The sequence below is a fragment of the Lontra canadensis genome, unplaced genomic scaffold, assembly GCF_010015895.1.
Source record: "Lontra canadensis isolate GAN:19392208 unplaced genomic scaffold, GSC_riverotter_1.0 scaffold46, whole genome shotgun sequence".
NCBI lineage: Eukaryota > Metazoa > Chordata > Mammalia > Carnivora > Mustelidae > Lontra > Lontra canadensis.
In genome coordinates, this window is record NW_022631040.1 from 14,260,690 (window position 1) to 14,278,572 (window position 17,883).

The 17,883-nt window shown below is 53.8% G+C and overlaps 1 protein-coding gene across 1 annotated transcript in view; it reads left to right on the forward strand.

The window, feature by feature from the left end:
• The window catches only part of FAM78B (family with sequence similarity 78 member B), a 74,780-nt gene that overhangs the window by 827 nt on the left and 56,070 nt on the right, over positions 1-17,883 (forward strand). The window lies entirely within an intron of this gene.

The following is a 17,883-nucleotide window of genomic DNA, read 5'->3' on the forward strand; positions in this document are numbered from 1 at the left end:
GGGTGTAGGGAGGCTCCTCGCGAAGGCATTTTCTCGTGGTTTGCTTCTGACTCCCCGTGAACGCCAGGAGGACGGTGCGGGGTGGCGAGAACGCGACAAGGAGGGTTCGAGAGACGGGCGTGGGGGTGGCTGGCGAGTGCCCTGGGAGTTTCTGGGCGCCGTCTCGGCTTGATGGGGCTTCCCGGGAAGAGTTTGGGGGGACCTGTGGAGAGAGGAGTGGCGTGGAGTGGCGTGGAGTGCCGGGGGCGCACGGGCTGTGCCGCGCGTCCTTTGGAAAAGCCCGAGAGGGCTTGGAGAAGAAGGTCCCGGGCGTCCGAACCGGACTTGCTGGTTGTGCCCTTGTTCCCTCGGCTGTTGAAGTCGAGCCCTTGTGCCCCAGGCCGGGAAGCCTGCAGGCGTTTCCATTCAGAGCCGCAAACCCGGCAGAGCCGCCTGTCTGGCTCGGCGCCCTCTGGACGAGTTGTGCGGCGGTGGGGAGCGGGAAGGCACCTTGTGCGAGCATCCTGGGGCTGGCGCCGCGCGGGGTTTTCCTTGGGCTCCGGAAAGTACACGTCTGCTGGCTGTCCAGGGTCCTTACTTGCTCCAGAACTTTGCTAATTGCGGCGCCGGGAGGGATTTCCCAGCGCCCACCGGCGAATCCAGTCGGCGAGCTGGGAGCTCTCCAACTTGTTCAGCAGCGCCGCTCGGTGCGCGCCGAGGTGGGCGGCTGCGGCGAGACCCCGCACGGCGGCGACTCCGCGGCCGCTACCGGGAGCCCGCAGCCTCCCCAGAACCGCAGGCTGCGGGCTGTCGCATCCAGGACTTTTTAGTTACTCACTTGCTTAACTCCCTGCCGGCCTCCTTGCAGAAGCCGGCTCTGAGCAGTTGGCGACCACAGGGGCTAAAAGCTTTGGGGCCTGCATTGTACCTGTGTTAACGGTGTTGGTCTAGAGCACGCTAATTAGCCTGCAGCCTCTAGAGAAACCCTTTTCTGGAAACCCAGCCTCATTTCATGTATTAGCGGAAGACTGGAGCTCCCAAGGTTCATGCGTTGAATATATGGGGCAAAAGAGTTTCTATTTTGAAACGCGAAACTATCTTTTGTAATGGCAGTTCACAGGCTTTGTACTGCACTCTGAGAGCCTGGAAGTTAACACTAGTCATAGGTGCTGAAAGGAATTTTGGCGGGTTGTTTTGTCCCCCCTGCCTTACCCACAGAGTTTGAACTTTTCTCTTTAAGCATAAAAACTCAGTGCTGGAGGAAGCTCATTCCCCGTGAAGATGGGCGAGAGCCTAGTTTCTTCCTATATGCCTCTGTTCACTCTGTTCTTATCTTTCTGGAAGACAGCCGGATGTAAGCAATGGGGGACATATTATTTTGGGTGATTCATGCCATTTAAAAACAGACACACCCTCCAAAGGATGATTATATCAAAACACAGAGGTCTCTTAAAGATGTTCTTTTAGAAACCCATTATTTCCAGCCAAGCCAGGGAAAGGCCTTCCCTTTTGTCCTGGCCCTGATGGCAGTGTGCACCTTGCGGGGGCGAGGGGGGGGTCAGTAATTGCAGTCTGGTCCCCCTGCAGAGGAAGCCGGGAAGGACTGAGCCAAAACAGCCTCACTTTTCCCCAGACTACACAGTGAGGTCTTTCTGTGGCTTTGTATCTGTTGTGAATCAGTAAAGCAAAAGCAAACAAATAAATAATTTCTTTCCATAAAAGAAAATGTATTCTACCTCAGGAAAAGCAGAGCTAAGTTATAAACACAGTAGTTGAACTTTTTGAATCTGGGGAGCGTGTGTCCACAGTGGAACCAGCTTTATCGGGGATGAACCGGTGTTAGGTCTGAGCGGCACTTACTCCCTGACCTTCCCTTGCTGAATTCTTGCCTCTGGGGCTTGGAAAAGAGCTTTGCTTTGAAATTACTGCTGGCGGTATTTTAAGATTCTTGGTGTTTATATCAATGGAAGCAAAACAAAACCCAAGAAATTGTGAAGAATATTATTGGAGATCCGGATCCAGAGCCCACCTGTTTTCACACTTGTAGTAATTGCTCTGTTTAAGCATACTTTGGAGGCCAAATTTGACGGAACCCACAAAATATTTATGCCCTGAAAACTTAGCCAGTGCAGACTCTTTCGTGGGACCTCATATTGCATGAAAGTCTGCACAGTCTGTTATTACACACTTTAGCCAGTATCTTGAGTGGGGGGAAAAAAACACCAGAGGCTGAATTTTCACCCCGTGCAATGCTCTTGTTACATGAAGCATGATATGATCAGAGGGTATAGGTTAGAAAGCTGCCTTTTCAACATTTTAAAAGGGACTGCCGGAGGAAATCCACAATTTAAAATGGCAAGAAACTTCTGGTGACAGACTTAAAAGAAAACATGAGCTTTTGTGGTTTAAAGTTTCAGCATTTCCAAGAAGGAGTAGGTTTCTGAAGGAGCATTTGAAATAGTTGATGTTCATGATGGCTGGAGCTTAATTTGAACTTGAACTCAAGTGATTTGGAACTTCCTCACATGATTGCATAGAACCCAGGCTGGTGAATACTCACGTCCTCTTATCTATTTCTCCTTTGGCCCTGGTGAACCCCGCGAGTGCAGCCCCGATCCAAGTCTTCATCTTTTGGGAAGGAAGGGCCTCTGGTTTTTTGTCAATCATCCCATCAATAAACAAATATCCATCAAGCACCTCTCAGAAAGCAAAGGACCAAGCAGGCAGCTTCATAGTTCCTCATGTAGGAGAGAGGGAGGGGCACGTGCAGAACAAAGCTTTGCTCCCAAGTGGTGTAGCAGAATTTCTGGGAAGAGGGGCAGGAGGCCAGGCAAGGTCTTCTAGAGGCAGAAGGACTGGAGCTGGATGTGAGCAATGGGTAAGATTCAGCTGGATAAGGAGGGGGCTCGTTCTAGAAGGGAGGAACAGCAAATACATGGGGACAGGAAAGTCTCAGGTGTCTTAGGAGAGCATAAGGAGGCCAGGGTGGGGCTTTCGAGTAGGAGAGCATTGGGAGGTGAGGTCCTGAGGCAGGCCAGGGTCTGCTGGGAAAGGCCTAGGACAGAATGACCTGGAAGAGAGAAGGCTGAGGTCCCGTCTTCTGAACCAATGCAGAGAGGCTCTTTATACTTTCTTCCTACCTCCACAGCATGCAGGGGCTTTCAACAGAGACATAAAATCTTTGTGATGAAACGGTTTAGAAAGCTAAAGTACGCCACCCAAGAGGTTTCCAGAGTGAGGTGTGGACAAAGAATGGGGTTCATGTTTCAAGGATGAACGAGGTGAAGCTGAGGTCAAGGGGAGAACAGACAATGGCTAACAGTTCCCCACTCTCTCTGAGCCCGTGTGCGTCAGTCTTCTAGAGTGGTAAAGGAATTGTGGTCAGCCTGGGGCTGGGAGACCCTTGGCCTGGGTGAAACCTGCAGAGCTCATAACTCGCTCCTGCCCATCTCTACTCCTTCCTCAGAGCCAATGTTGATGAGACTTGGACTCTACCTGCCCACCTTTGTTGCCAAACCAGTCCAAACAAAGCTAGTTTCTATCCATTCCAGAATTACTCGGGCGCAGTTTGTGATTTCCCTGTTACCGAGCCAGCAGGTGGTTTTGAGAGACTCACTTTTTCAGCAATATTCCGCGTAGTTGACAGATCCCTCCATCTTGAATCACTCCCATCTGTTAGCTTTATGCTGTTCTAGCATTTTCTCTGTCTTACCTGAGTACAACTCATCAGGACATTCCCCATCTGATCCTTTCCCAGGGGAATTGTATCCATCCCAATGGCGGTAGATGGCCTGTGTGATACGCGGTCACCTGCAGTACAGGTGTGTGTGTGTCGATAGACCTTTTCCACTTGTCTGTCTCCAAGGCATCTCAGGCTTCATGTATCCGAACCGGAACTCTTGATTGCCGCCATAGCTCCCTCCCCAAATCTGCCTCTCCATCAATCTACCCCCATCTTGGCATAAAGAACACCTCCAGCCCCTGAGCTGCTCGGGCTAAAACCTCTGTGTGTCATCCTAGAATATTTTCCCACACATCCAGTCCATCATCAAAGCCCGCTGGTCCCGTCTGTGGTGTAGCTCTGTAATCCGGCCACCGCTCAAATATCCTCACGGGACAGGTCACCATCCGCCGTCACCTGCTCCAGCAGACGATTTCCGGCCGAACTTCCCGCCTTCATTTTTGCCTTGCCTCCCGTCTCTTCCCCACACACTGGCCAAGTGAGATTTTCAAAATGTAAATGTCATCACTTTCCTGCTTTAAATTGTTTACTGACTTTTCATTGTAATCGGGAGGCTCTGTGAAGGCCTCTTCCCAGTCCCTGAATTTCTGTTCTTAAACTATATCCGCCTGCTTCCGTTTCCAAAACAAATCACTACTTCATCCCAATTCAGAACTTTTCCATGTGTTGATCTCTGTCTGAAATGCTCTTCTTGCCCACCTTTTTCCAGCATATTCCTACTTCTTATTCAGGTCTGAAGCCTGACCTCATCAGAGGCCACCCAGATTTCACAGTTTAAGATTCTTCTGTTCTCTTGAATGAGACACTATTCTTTTACTTGTTACAGTTTGTAAGAACTGTATGTTTACTTGACCCCTGACCCTTCCGCTAGAATATAAGCCCCATGAGAGCAGATATCGCATCCGTTTTATGCTCTCTGAATGGTGCTTAGCTCCTAGCAGATACTCCATAAACAGTTGAAAAATAAATGAGCCATTTTTTCCCACCTCAAATACTCTGTGTCATCTTCAACAAATTATCTCTCTTTCAAAAGCAGCTTTTTTTTTTTTTAAGACTGACTATTTTTTTTTAATTAGAGAGCCTGAGAACACAGCAGGGAGGGGCAGGGGAGAGGGAGAACCTGGAAGCAAACTCGGCGCTGAGCACAGAGCCCCACGCAGGGCTCGATCTCATGACCCTGAGATCACGACCTGAGCTGAAACCAAGAGTCAGATGCTTAACTGAGGCCCCCAGGCGTCCCCTCAGAATCAGCTTTTCCTGTCACACCAAGGCTCACCCGATCAAGCTCTTGAACTGCAGACACCGCAGCCGCGGCTTAGCGTGCACGGGGTTTCACACCGCTCTGCTTTCCTGTCGTTTCCTTCTGCGCCGCCCCGGCAGGTCCGCTGCTGCTCAGCACAGGGCTTCCCTCTGTCACTTCCTCTGCCTCCATGCAGATCTGTGCGCCAGGAGTGGGTTGCACCAAACACCGAAGCCTCACTTTTACGTCACCTGTGATCAAGTGGCATTCGGTGTCTGCCTGCAGAGACGTAACCTGGACACGGTGTCATAGCACCATTCGCCCACGTCACTGCCTCGTGGCCGGAATCTCGGGACTCGGGGTGCTTTAGTACCCCACCCCTTCAGGTCATTTCCCCCAAAGCTAGCACTTCCCTTCTTGTCCGTGGCTGCACGCGACCTGCGCGCGCAATGTGGCTTTGAGTGTGGCCCGCGCCAGTCATAGAGATGGCTCCTTCAGGCATCTGATGAGCCCCCCAGGCCACTTGCACCAATACCCACCCTGTCCTGTTCCCGTTACATCCGCAGAGGGCAGGGCTCATGACCTGGAAGGGGCTAGAGCTGCTCTTCCCCAGAAATGTCAGGGACTCCCAGTCTAGAGCATCAGATGGGAAACAGGATCCTGTTCCCTTCTGAGAGTCCTGAGTGCCCTTGAAGGGGAGCTGGCCTCACCCTTTGCCTCTAATCTTCTCCATCTCGGAGAAGAGGAGCAGGGAGGATTAGCAGGTCTGATCAGGAAGCATTAAGCTCACTGGAGATAAAGCAGGACTCTGGGGCTGGAAGGGATGGGAGGGACCGGAGGAGGCGTCCTGACTTGGGTTTTTTGAAATATGGCTGGTGTCACCCAGATGCTACAACGCAGCCAGGCACTGGGTGGGCAGGAACAGCAGGGTGTCGGTGACCTTCCACTGAGCAGCAAAGGCAAGGGCTGTCTTTGGGGCCACGTCTGCAGATGCTCCATGTTCCAGGCGAAGAGAGAAGGCTGGTGATAGGATAGGGAACTGCAGATGCCGGTGTGGGGCACAAGATCCCAAGTACCCCTTACCCCCCAATTTGTACAGTGCTCTGATCTCGACTGCCCCTCCTACGACCCCGGGAGCTCGATGCTGTCAGTGTGCCCATCTTCCTGAGGGAAAGACTGAGGTTCAGGGAGGTCAGAGGACTCAAGGGCACAAGCCTAGCAAGTGGCAGCACGGCGACTGACTTCTGACCCTGTACCCTGCCTATCTGTATGCTGCCATGCTTGGCCCGGCTGAGGCGGGGACCAGCCAGCACCCCATTCCCATCAGCGCTAGGAAACCTGGCGGTTATGGCTGCTAAGGCCTGGGGCCTTGCTCCTGCTTCATCGCTCCTCAAGGAGAGGCTCTGGTTGCCCAGAGGCCTGGGTGGGTGATTCTGTAGTTCCCTTCTCATCTGGCCACTTGGGTCACAGATTCCAGAGGTGCCACCCTTTCTGATGCGTCAACACTAACCAGGCCACGGGAATTGGCCACCGTTTATGAATGGCTGTCCTGAGAAGAGCTAGAATAGGAAGTCAGCAGCAGCAGGGCATTCTGGTGTCCACCCCCAGACAGGCAGGGCCCGCATGGTGCCGGGGTCCCTGGGAGGGGTTGGGCCGCACACACCAGCTGCAGAGAAACCCCCACAGGGTATTGGGGGAGCTGCCTGCTATTCTCACGGGGCCTCCCAAATCAGCGAGATACCCTGGAGTTGTTGCAGTGGGTTTTAGAAAGAGGGGTGCATGTGTCCAGGTGGCGGGAGAATCATTTGCACCCAAGAAAGCCTCCCGAGAATGGGAGATGCGCTACTGAAAGGCCGCGGAGGGAGAGGGAGAAGCCATGGAAGGTCTCTGTGCGGAGTGCTTTCCACGCACGGCCCCCACCCGGGAAATCTCAGCAGCCAGGGGTCCCTCCTGTGGCAGCGAGGTTCAGTAGCTGATCCAAGCAGCCCCGCCAGGAGCCCAGGCCCCAGCCACCACTGCCCCTGCCCTTTCTAACCCACTGCCTTCACTCCTAGGAAGGAGACGCTCAGAACTCGCTCTGCAAAATATCGTTGTCCTGCTACAGTTCCCTAGTCTTTTCCAAAAGTGTCCTGCTGTAGTACATTTCTCTGAATTGTGGGTTTCCTCACTCCTTCGGAAAAGGAGAGAATTGTTCCGAGGTCAGGGATGTGGAAGTCTCAGAGCTCCTGCTGAGGGGGCAGTAGATATCAGCAGTGAGAGCCAGCACTTTCTGGTGGTGCAGGGGGCACAGAAGGCAGCCCCCAGCTCTCAGGGACCCTAAGCTGGCTAGTCTGGGCTGCAGATTGTAGCTCTGGGCCGCCTCCTCAGGAGCTTCCTTGATGGTCCTGTGTCAGCCCCGATGGGCAGCATGACAGTCACCAGCCAACAACTGTCTCCCAGACCACTCAGTTCCTGGACTTCAGAGTCTGCTTGTCCCTCAGACTCCCCAGATCATCACTGTTTGGACAGATGATCAGGAAGAGAAAGAAGACCCCCTTCTGGTGGCGAAAGGACCCTTGGCTCACCGGACCGTCATCCCCCTGGCTCCTGGGAATTGTGGTACTACTGTTCCCCTCCCAAGGCCCCCTCAGGCTGCCATGTGAGCCCTGGGGACCCTTCTCCCTCGTTAGGTTCCAGGATGCTAGCCGGGGGGAGCCAACAGCTCCCTGTACCCGCTGAAGATGGCGGCTCCCCAGTGCCAGGGTTTGGGTCAGAAGGCCTGGGTTCGAGTGCCCGTCACGTGACCTGTGGCAGATGCCTTAACAATTCAGTGTCTGCTCTGCACACGTGTCACTGAGTGATGAGATCTGCCCTGTCGCCGTCACTGGGGGGTAAAGACCGTGAAAGAGCTCTCCAAACTGAAATGGGCTGTGCATGCGTTATCATTACGGAGCATGACCCTTGTCACTAGAGGATGACTCTCAATCAGCCTCAAGGACCAGGGATGTTGTGGCTGTGGCCCTGTGGCTTCCGGTCAGGAAAGCATCCTGACTCTGAAGATGGAGGGTCCCAGACAGCTCAGAGGCTACTCCCGGGCCCCACTCAGAGCTGGGGGTTGGGGGAAGAGGCTGGCTTTGCCCATGGGGAGCCCGGGCTGTTTTCCACACATACTCGGGGGTCGGTGGAGGCTACCCCTCGTCCCACCCAGAAGTCACCCTCTCAGATTTACTCTGACCTGTGGGCTCTGGGCAACATCCAGAACCAAGAGCCTCTCCAGTTCCTGGACGGGTTACCTGCAAGTCAGCCACGTCCTGGCAGAGACTCCCCACCCCATCCGGGCCCTCCTAAGGTAACCGTGTCAGTCAGATGAGGAACCTAGGACTTGGGGACGATTCTAGAGTGTGTGAACCATGCTGTTGCAGCTCTGGAAGGAGCTGTCGCTGCAGATGTCCTAGCCCAGGTAGGCAGGTCGGACCAACACCTGAAATGATTTGCATCCAAATTATCGTTAGTGTGTCTGTTGTCATTAATACACTTTATTCTCTCCGTATAAAATGACTTTGTCTCTTTGTAAGAAGACCTCCCATAATTAACCTGATGATAATCACGAAACATATTCAGGGCAACCTTAATTCCCATTTCACACGTGGAAGAGGAAGCCCAAAGAGATGACAGAGTGCACTCAAGGTCACCCTGGCAGACACTGGGTGGGGCAGGCCTGGGGCCCAGGCCTCTCAGCTCCGGCCCTAGTGCCTCCCAGTGCCAAGTGAACAGTCAGCCAACCCTGGACAGGAGCTGAGAACAAAAGAAGTCACCTTAGAGCCTTGCACGTTGGGCACCTCTGGGCCAGTCTGCATTTGTGGCCTCTGAAGACAAGAGGGCAGAGAGAACACTTCAATGTATTCAACAGAAGGAAAGAGAAACGTGCGGGCTGTCAGATTAAAGTGAAATAGATTTAAGACCGTGGTGTCTGATGGCACCTTACTGGGGTTTCTGGGACAGGCCTGCCTCAGAAAGCCTCTGGCTGCCTCTCTCCTGGGGCCTGACCTTTCCAAGCTGGCTTTGGGCCTGTGTCAGGCTGGGGCACTCAGAAGCTGTCAGAAGCCCGGCAAATGGGAAGTAATAAACCAGCATCCGAGGTCAGCGTCTTGAAGGGCAGGTGGGCTTAGGAGGTCGGGGCTTCCGGGCATGAATGGGGGCCTAGACACACCTTGGCAAGTTGGGAATGGCCAGAGATAGGCCAGTGAGATGTCGTTTTGCTCTAGGCACGGGTAGGGGACCGGGATCGGGCGCTGGGGTATGTGGGGACCATGAGGCTGGAAGGGACTCAGGCTGGTCTGGGACAGGATGCTGCCTTACTTCCTCCTCCTAAGGACCACAAGCCGGGCCTCCATTCCCAATGGCAGCCTTCACACCAGAGGCTGGGGGAACTCAATTCAAGACCAGATTTTTCTTTGTCTTTTTTTTTTTTTTTTTACAGATTTTATTTATTTATTTGAGAGGGAGAGCAGAGAGGGAGAAGCAGACCCCCCCCCCACCGAGCAGACAGTCCAACGTGGGACTGGATCCCAGGACCCTCGGTCCACGACCCAAGCCGAAGGCAGACACCCAATGACTGAGCCACCCAGGAACCCCTTAAGACCAGATTTTTTTAAAGCAACTCAGATAATTGAGACTCTGTTTCAAACGTTCATAAATAACCTTCACATTTTTTTAAGCAATTTGTGCCAGAAAACTAAGCCCACACTCCCAAAATTTCTTTGTGGCCTTTAGAGCCAGGGAACCTGTCTGGTGCTGGGCCACACGTGGACTTTAAGGAAGGAGCCGGCGTTTGCCTATTGTCCGTCTCCCTGCGAGGCCATAAGCAGCTTACTCAACGACAGTCAGCCGCTTGTTGAAGATGTGTCTCTCGCTCAGGGTGCCACGTGCACATCTGTGAGTGAGGCTGTTACTTTCCCCGTATCAGAGTTGAAGAAACTGAGATCCAGAGAGGTTGACTAACTTGCCTGGCGTTACCCAGCTAATCAGTGACAGCCGGCATTAGAAACCAGATTTCCAGAGACTCTGTGACAAGAGTCTGCCTCTATGAAGAATGAACTAATGAACGGATCGGGGGGTTCAGGAGACTGCCTGAGTGCTTGCTTTGGTCCTTCCTGAGCAAACCTGGGGAACAAAGGGTTTAATCATACTGGAAATAGCCAGCCTCCTCGCCTCCCAGCTGGTCTGCTCAGCTGGTCAGGACATGACGTTAATGAAGCTGGGGTCTTGGGTTTGGACCCAAGGGACCCGCTCAGCACCTGAGTTTGCATTCTTTACCCTGCCAGCCACCTGGCAGGTGACCAAAACCACCTACCAGTCAGAGCAGAGTCTAGATTCAAGAGAAACACCAGAAGACTGCAGGTAGCAGACCAGCAGAATCATCCACGAGTCGGGAGTGTTAGGGCAACGTGGGGACTCATCTCGCCCCCTGGCTCATCTTCACAAATGGTGACCCTGAAGCCCAGAGAGGGGTCGTGACACAGCCAGTGACCCGAGTCCTTCTGACACTGGGCACCCCTAGTCCGTGAAGGAGGAACTGGGTCACCACCCCCTATGATTTCATCCCTGCCCTCAGCACCCCGCTCCCTGTTTGCTGAGGGTCCAGGTTTCTGGGCAGAGATCCCCAAGGGAGGGAGCAGCCCAGAGTCCAGGAAGGGCCTGGCCCTCAGCAGCCCAGGGAGGAACCCTCATCAGCCCAAGGGATGTCTGCACAGTTGCCGGAGTGGACAGACCGGCCGACTCCCACCCTCCATAGACAGTCATTAGCAAGCAGGAAAGGAGAGGGTCTCCCCAGAGATGCCCATCACAGATGGCAGGAAGTAGGAGGGTCCGGCAGCCTGAGGGAGGAGGGATGTGTGGAGAATGCGAGATTCTGCCTGGGCACCCAGCAACTCAGAATCCCTTTCCCCCACCTCCCACTCCCTCGAGCCCAGGGGCCGATGCCGTACATGGGCCCCCCCGGCCCGCTGCCCACACGCAGGCAAGGTAGCTTCATGGTCCCTGGCAGGTCCAGAAGAAACAAGATCCAAGTGGCGTCAAAGGTGACAGATTTGTTGTGGGGGGCCTCCCCTGACAGCAGGGCTCAGCTGGGAGACTCCTGGGGATCAGAACAGCTGGGGCAAATTTGAGAGGAAAATCCTAGCAGCTGGGAGACTCTTCCTGTTGTGGCTCTTAGCTAGGTTTCTCTCCCCGTTTTTTTCCTCTTATTTTTGATCACTTGAGGCCTTTCAGCATGGGGGCATGATCTAAGCGTGCAGCCGCTTACTCTCAAGAAGGGAGAGGTGGAGGGGAACGGAAGCCAGCCGGTCAAGGTCAACACACCTTGCCCTTGGTGGGATCTAAGGGGGGATCTAGAGGAAGGACGCGCAGAGGGGGCCGCGGGTGCTTCCAAGCAGCCTCTCCCCTCGGCCCTTCTGGTGGCTTCAAAGTTCTGTCTTCGTGCCAATGCAGCCTGGCCCTCATGATGCCTCGGGAAAGTCTGAGCAGCCGTCAAGCGGTCTGCCTCCCCCTGACACGCTCCTGTTCAGCCTGGCCTTCCCTCTCAAAACTTGCACGGGGACCCACCTCCGGCCCTCCCTGGAGGACGAGGCAACCTCAGATCTCCTGGCCTCGTTGGGCCCCTCACAGTGGTCCTGTTGGCCTGCATGGTCTTTTCAAGTCCCGGTCCCTGACCACCACGTGCACCGTCTCTGTGTCCATGTCAGCATCGCCCTGCCTGGTTTCTGGCTCTTTTCTCCTCTCGGGCCAGTCACCCTGTCAGCCGGGCCTTAGCCAGGTGCTTGCCCCGGACCCCCGTCTGTCAGACTCCCTCTTTCTCTCTCTGAGGTAGGACAGCTCAGAGGAGCCATGCTGTCCTCTGCCCTGGGAGGCCGAGAGCCACCCTGTCCCCCTCCACGTGCCCTCTAAGCCTGCACTCTTCTTCTCACGAGGGTAGGTGTTGGGGTTTCAAAAGCCATGAAACAACCTTTATGAGGAAAATTGTTTGTGACCTACAGGGGCAGAACTAGAGTTCTGGGAGTCTGGCAAGGCAGCTGAAACTCGGGCCAGACCAGCAGGCCAGGGACATCGCAGACAGTGTCGAGTAGGGAGGCGACGGACTGATGCTCTAAGGCCAGGCCGCTCACAGAAATCTGCTGCAGAGGGAGGAGGGTATGAAGGAAGTTGAAGAACATGGTTCACTGCCCTTGTCCTCTTGGTGGCCATCAGAAAGGCCTGGGTGTCAGGAGCAGACCCTAAGATGTGGGAAAGAGGACAACTGATGGGTGCGGACAGGGCCGAGGGAAGCCACAGCCCGCCTGCTCCTGCCCAGTGAGGCCCAGCTCCTGACCTTTTGTCCGGCCCTGCCTTCCTGGGGGTGAACTTGGGAGACTCAAGCCAGGCTGCCACTGATCTCACCCCCACCCCAAGGCCAAAGACCAGCCCCCCACACTCTTCTCTGCTGAAAGGCCCTAGGGTAACTGTCTCTGGTCAGGTAGCTGAGCCGACCACCCCCGACTAAGGGGTGCATGAGATGGATGGGAAGGTTGGGGCTGGGCACCCCGAGATGCGCCTCCCTCCACAGCAAAGGTGCGTTCCTCCTGCACCAGCTGCTGTCTCTTTCAAATGACCCTGAAAGAAGATATCTTGTCAGAGCCCTGGTCCCCCAGAGCATCGCAACACCAGGGGACCCCCATGGGGTTGCAGAAGACTCAGAGAGGAAACTGTTGCATGGAGAAACCAAGGGTCAGACCTGAAGTTGCCGAGAAGGGGTCATTGTGCAGATTTGGAGCTAAGGGCCCCTTTCTCCTGCAGTAACCAGGCCCTTGGCGTAGAATGGAAGGGGAGATGCAGCATGGGTCTGCAAAAAAAGATTTTTGCAGAAGCCTTAGCTGTCAGCCCTTGACCTTGGGATCTGTGCGGACTGTTCCGTTTAGCAGCCAATTCTCTTTAGTCAAATGGTCGAAGGGTCGCATGGGCCCAGGACCTGAAGCCGGGACGCTTGGGCACAACACCCTCAGGGATGGACTGTGAGCACTTGAGGCCTCAGATGGTTTTCTCTCCACTCACATCGCACCACCGTTTCTGTCGTGTGTGGTGGTGGCTTCAGACTCAGGATGGAGGAGTCCCAGGCCAGGGACCCCCACCCTGGAAAAACCACCACCCCTGAGCCGAGAAGACCAGGGATGCTTCTGGATCAGCGGACAGGTGCGCTTAGGTCTTCACGAGGGAAATCCATCCTCCCTTGGATGCCGAGAGAGGTTGTTCTAAGATTTACTCTCAGCATCTGGTGCTTCCTGAAACGTCTGGGCATCAGAATTAGGATCTAGAATTTCACCTTAGTATTTATGACTTGCCACACACAAAAAAAGGAAAAGCATTTTGGAATGTTTTCATGCTATTCCAAAAGAGCAAAGACATTGAAAAAATATTCTATTAGAAACATCTCTGGTTAAATGGAAGCAGAAGTGGCCGGAGAGACGGAAGTGGGTAGATGGTGAGGCTGTCTTCACTGGGACAGGTCAAGGACTAAGTAGAGCCAGAGTTCAAGAGCACAGACCTGTTTACAGGGAAGCATCAAACTCCTGAGCTATTACAGCTCTCCCTGCAATCATTTCCAGTCTCAATGGTTTGGTTTCTTCTGTCCTGCCATCCCTGATTGTCAACGTTTTGACGTATGCATGACCATGGAGCGCCCTGACCCTTAGCTCCTTGGCGAAAATCAGCTCCCAGACAAGCTCAGAACTTAGGCTCTGGGTCCCTTCATCCAGCTTCTGAATATGCACTATTTCGCCCGTGACATCAGACTTGTTCGTTGTGTTGTGCAAATGTTCTGTGTTCCCGCCAAGTTTTATCTGCTCGCTGTCTTCGCTACCGAGAAGGTCCGTTGAAACTCCTCTCCAGGCTTGTTCACCCTGCGGGCTGCCCAAGTTTGCTTCGTACACTTCAAGGCTGAGCCTGCTTATTTCTTTGCTTTTGCTTCCTCTTTGTGTTTGACCTCCGGGGAATTAGTTTTGCAAGCTCAACCACGGATTCCATGAGAGATCTGCGATGGAGGGGTTTTTGAGATATTTACTGAACTACATTATGACTTCCCTACTAGGCTCTTCCGTTCCTCAGCTATAGGCAAAAGTAAGGCAAAAAAATACACTTTTAGAGGCTACTTTTTCTGGTGGGAAGGAATATCTTTCAGAGCAAGCTGCTTGTCGAGGCAAGGCCCTTCCGTAAGAAGAGCTGAGGTTTCTCAGCACCCCCAGCATTGGGAGTGGAGAGCGGAACCATGGCACAATGAGGATCTTGGACTGAGGGAGTCTGGCAAGACCCATACTGTGCACCGGCCACAGCCGACGGAGGCATACTGCTGCCACAGTGACTCAGTTTCTCTGTGGTGCTGAGGAGACTCTGCTCAGGCTGTGGCATTGGTCCCCATCTGCACACACTTCAGGGCCCTAAGCCTACCTTGAGAGCCAGAATGTTCTGCTGGAGAGGAAGCTCTCGAGGCCCTGTCTGAGCACAGCCATCCCCATGGTCCCTCCAGGGGATCAGAGACTCAGAAGGGTTTGCTGACGCTTTCTTTGCTCTTCTTCCCTGGGCCCGACCCCGAGGCTCATTCTGCTCTGGCGTTTGGCCCTTGGCAGGTGGTGAGCTTGTGCACCTCCTTCTCTTCCAGAGGGCTTGGAGAAGGGCCAGCAGGAGGAGGGAGGGTGGGGAGGCAGCGCTGTCTGCTGTTTAGAAGGCGTAACCAGGGGACCCCGAGAAGGCCCCCGTGCCTGGTGCAGCCCAGGCACTCCTCGGGCTGACTCGCCCGGATGTAGGGACAGAGGTGGGGACTCCTGCACCGAGCTGCTCTGGGGTTGGGGGACCCCAAGGCAGTTGGGGGTCACATAAAACTAGAATCTGGTGACGCAAGGCTAGGCTGGAACTTTAGCATCTACCGAAGTGCTTTTCTCTAGGTACTTCCACTGAGGCTCAGACTTACTTTTCGAGCTCGTGCTGTCATTGTCCCTATAGCAAGGGAGAACACCCAGGCTCAGGAAACCTGAGCGATCTGGCAGATTCACGCAGTTAGGAAGGGGCCACACTTGCCACCTGATTCAAAATTGGTTGCTCCCTCTCGGTAGCTGATGGTAGAAAAGAAAAGGCAATAGAACTTGAGAAGCTGGAAAGGCCTCGGAGCTCCCCAGCCCGACTGCTTTCTCTCTCGGGCCCAACAACAGCACAGGTGCGAGAAGAGGTCAAGGGAATCATCCCAGGTTGTACCAAAGGCTGAGCAGCAGATCGGCTGAGATCCTCCAAGGATGCAGTTTATTGTTAAAACATGTTGGTTTTTATAGCAATTCAATGAGTTTATTTTTTTTAAATATTTTATTTATTTATTTGACAGAGATCACAAGTAGGCAGAGAGGCAGGCAGAGAGAGAGGAGGAAGCAGGCTCCGTGGGAGCAGAGAGCCCGATGTAAGACTCGATCCCAGGACCCTGAGATCACGACCTGAGCCAAAGGCTGAGGCTTAACCCACTGAGCCACCCAGGCACCCCGAGTTTAATTTTTTATGCGAGCTTGACCCTCCTCTGAGAAACACACAACGGTCTGCAGGAATGACCTCACCCAGACGGGCGCTGCACCGGGAACGCAGGGATGGAGCCTCCCCTCTCAGCTGGGTCTCCCAGCCGCTCTGAGGGGCAGAATGAGTCACCTCCTCCCTCAGGTGCAGGTGGTGCCCGTCGGAGAGCTGAGCTGCACCTCCCCCATCTGACTGGCATACTGTCATCCGTTCGTCGCTTCCCGATAGGCACCGGACGAACAGGGTATGCCAGAAGTTTCACCCAAATGTGTCTCGTTAATACTTACTGAATTTCACGTTGCCTCCGTTACACACACAAAGAAACTGAAGCTCTTCAAAGATCACGATTCGCCCAAACTCGTGGTGCCAGAGCCAGAATGCAAAGGACTCTAGGTTCGAAGGACTCGAAGCTGTGCCTCTGACCAGCAGTATCCGTACAGCACCTCCAGTGCTACTGCCTCGCTCAGGACACGGCAAGCAACTCAAGATGACCAGCGGGGCTTGCGAAGGCTGCGCACAGCAAATAATGAGAACCCCCGATCACGGGACGATGCGAACATCCCTACCAAACTGCATGTGCGTGAGAGGGAGTTTGGGATTTTTCTGCAAGCCCACAGAGCAGTCTGTAAACAAAAATGATGGAAGATTATCTCTTCGTGTTAACGGCCCTTTGCACCTTGCATTCAGGTGGTGTTGGTGTGTGCCGGAGTAGGGTAGGGCCAGGAGTTCATTGTCACTGTGGTCACTGTGCGGGTGAAGCATTCACTGCCGGGCAGAGGGTGCCCCAGGGGAGAAGGGCACCGGGTTCAGGGCCACCTGGCTCCTGAAACTCATGGCCCTTAATTCCCCTTTCACTGGAGGCCACAGAGCATGAAAGAGCGTGGACTCGGAGCCCCTGTCCACGGGCTATGTGCGCAGCTCCATACGTAGCTGCTATTAGCTGTGTGACTTCAGGCAGTTCAGGGACCTCTCTGTGCCTCTGCTTCCCCATCCATAAAAGGAGGTGCCTAACTCATAAAGTTGTTAGGAAAATGACATGAGTTAACGTCTACAACATGCTTAGAACAGTGCCTGATGCATTGCGGGCACCCTGTGTTTTGTTAAATGGCTTAAAAAATGGGTGAGGGGTACCTGGGGGGCTCAGTCAGTTAAGCGTCTGACTCTTGACGTCTGCTCAGGTCATGATCACAGGGTCATGGGATGAAGCCCTGCATCAGTTTCCACGCTCAGTAGGGCGTCTGCTCGAGATATTCTATCTCTCTCTCTCAAAGTAAATAAGTAAGTCTTAAAAAAAATATATGAAAAACGGGTGAACAAATAACTAAACAAGTATGCATTGAATACCCAGTATGTGCCAGGAGCTACGCTAGGAAATCTTTCATCCTGTGCAGAAAATCCTGTGGTTGTGTACAAGCCCTTCAGACAGCTAAATCAGCCAGCTGCTGTTATGACGCACCTGGGTGCTTGGCACTATGTGGGGTCCACTGTGGGCTTTGTAATCAGGGAGGCCTGCCTGGAGGAGGCGGAACCCGATAGACCGGTAGAGACCACTGAAAGCCTGCCGTAAGTTGCCTTTTCTCCAGGCAGAATTATACCAGTTCCTAAAGGGTCCTTACCAGGTTCTAACTTGCTCATCCTTGGGACTCTGTTCCCAGAGGAGGTCTTCACGAACAGGCAGCAGCCACGGGAGGACATTCTATGTAGACATTGTTATCCTGGCCTGTGCCTGCTTTGAGTCCAGAACCACAGCGTTCTAGTAAAAGAAGTTAGGTGTTACCTTCAACAGCCCCTAGGACTTTTCTGGCCATCCTCACCTCATACCGAGACTGTCTTCCCCGTCCCGGCTGTCAGCAAATTTCCCTTCCCTGTGTCCATTGCTGTGCTGACCAGGCTGCACTCGGTTCTTTCCTGACCGCCTCTCCCAGGACTGATTTCCCTCTGCTCATCGCCTCCTGGATCTGCTCTCTCCTGAACCCCAGACCCAGAGCTCAAAGCCCCTGGATTTAATTATGAGCTCAGAATTTTTAGGAACCTTGATAGCTTTGTGCGCATGCTTGGCTGGGGACGAGACCCACACAGAGTAGAGGGTCCTTATCCAAAGTCATCAGCTGAGACGGAGCACTGAATACAGAGGAAGGCAAAGGACCTACAGCTTCCAAGGGGAAGCTGAGGATAACTGCAGGCCCTGTGAGCCAGAATGAAATGCATGCTAACACTCACGAGCCTGTTTACCTGTGCCCAGGTGGACGGAGATGCCCCGAGACTCCTTCCCCACCATTTGTCCACTTTTCCATCCTCCTGGCTTTCTGGGTTCAGTTTAATGTGCCACCCTGGCCCAACAATCAGTAAGTTTAATTCAGACATA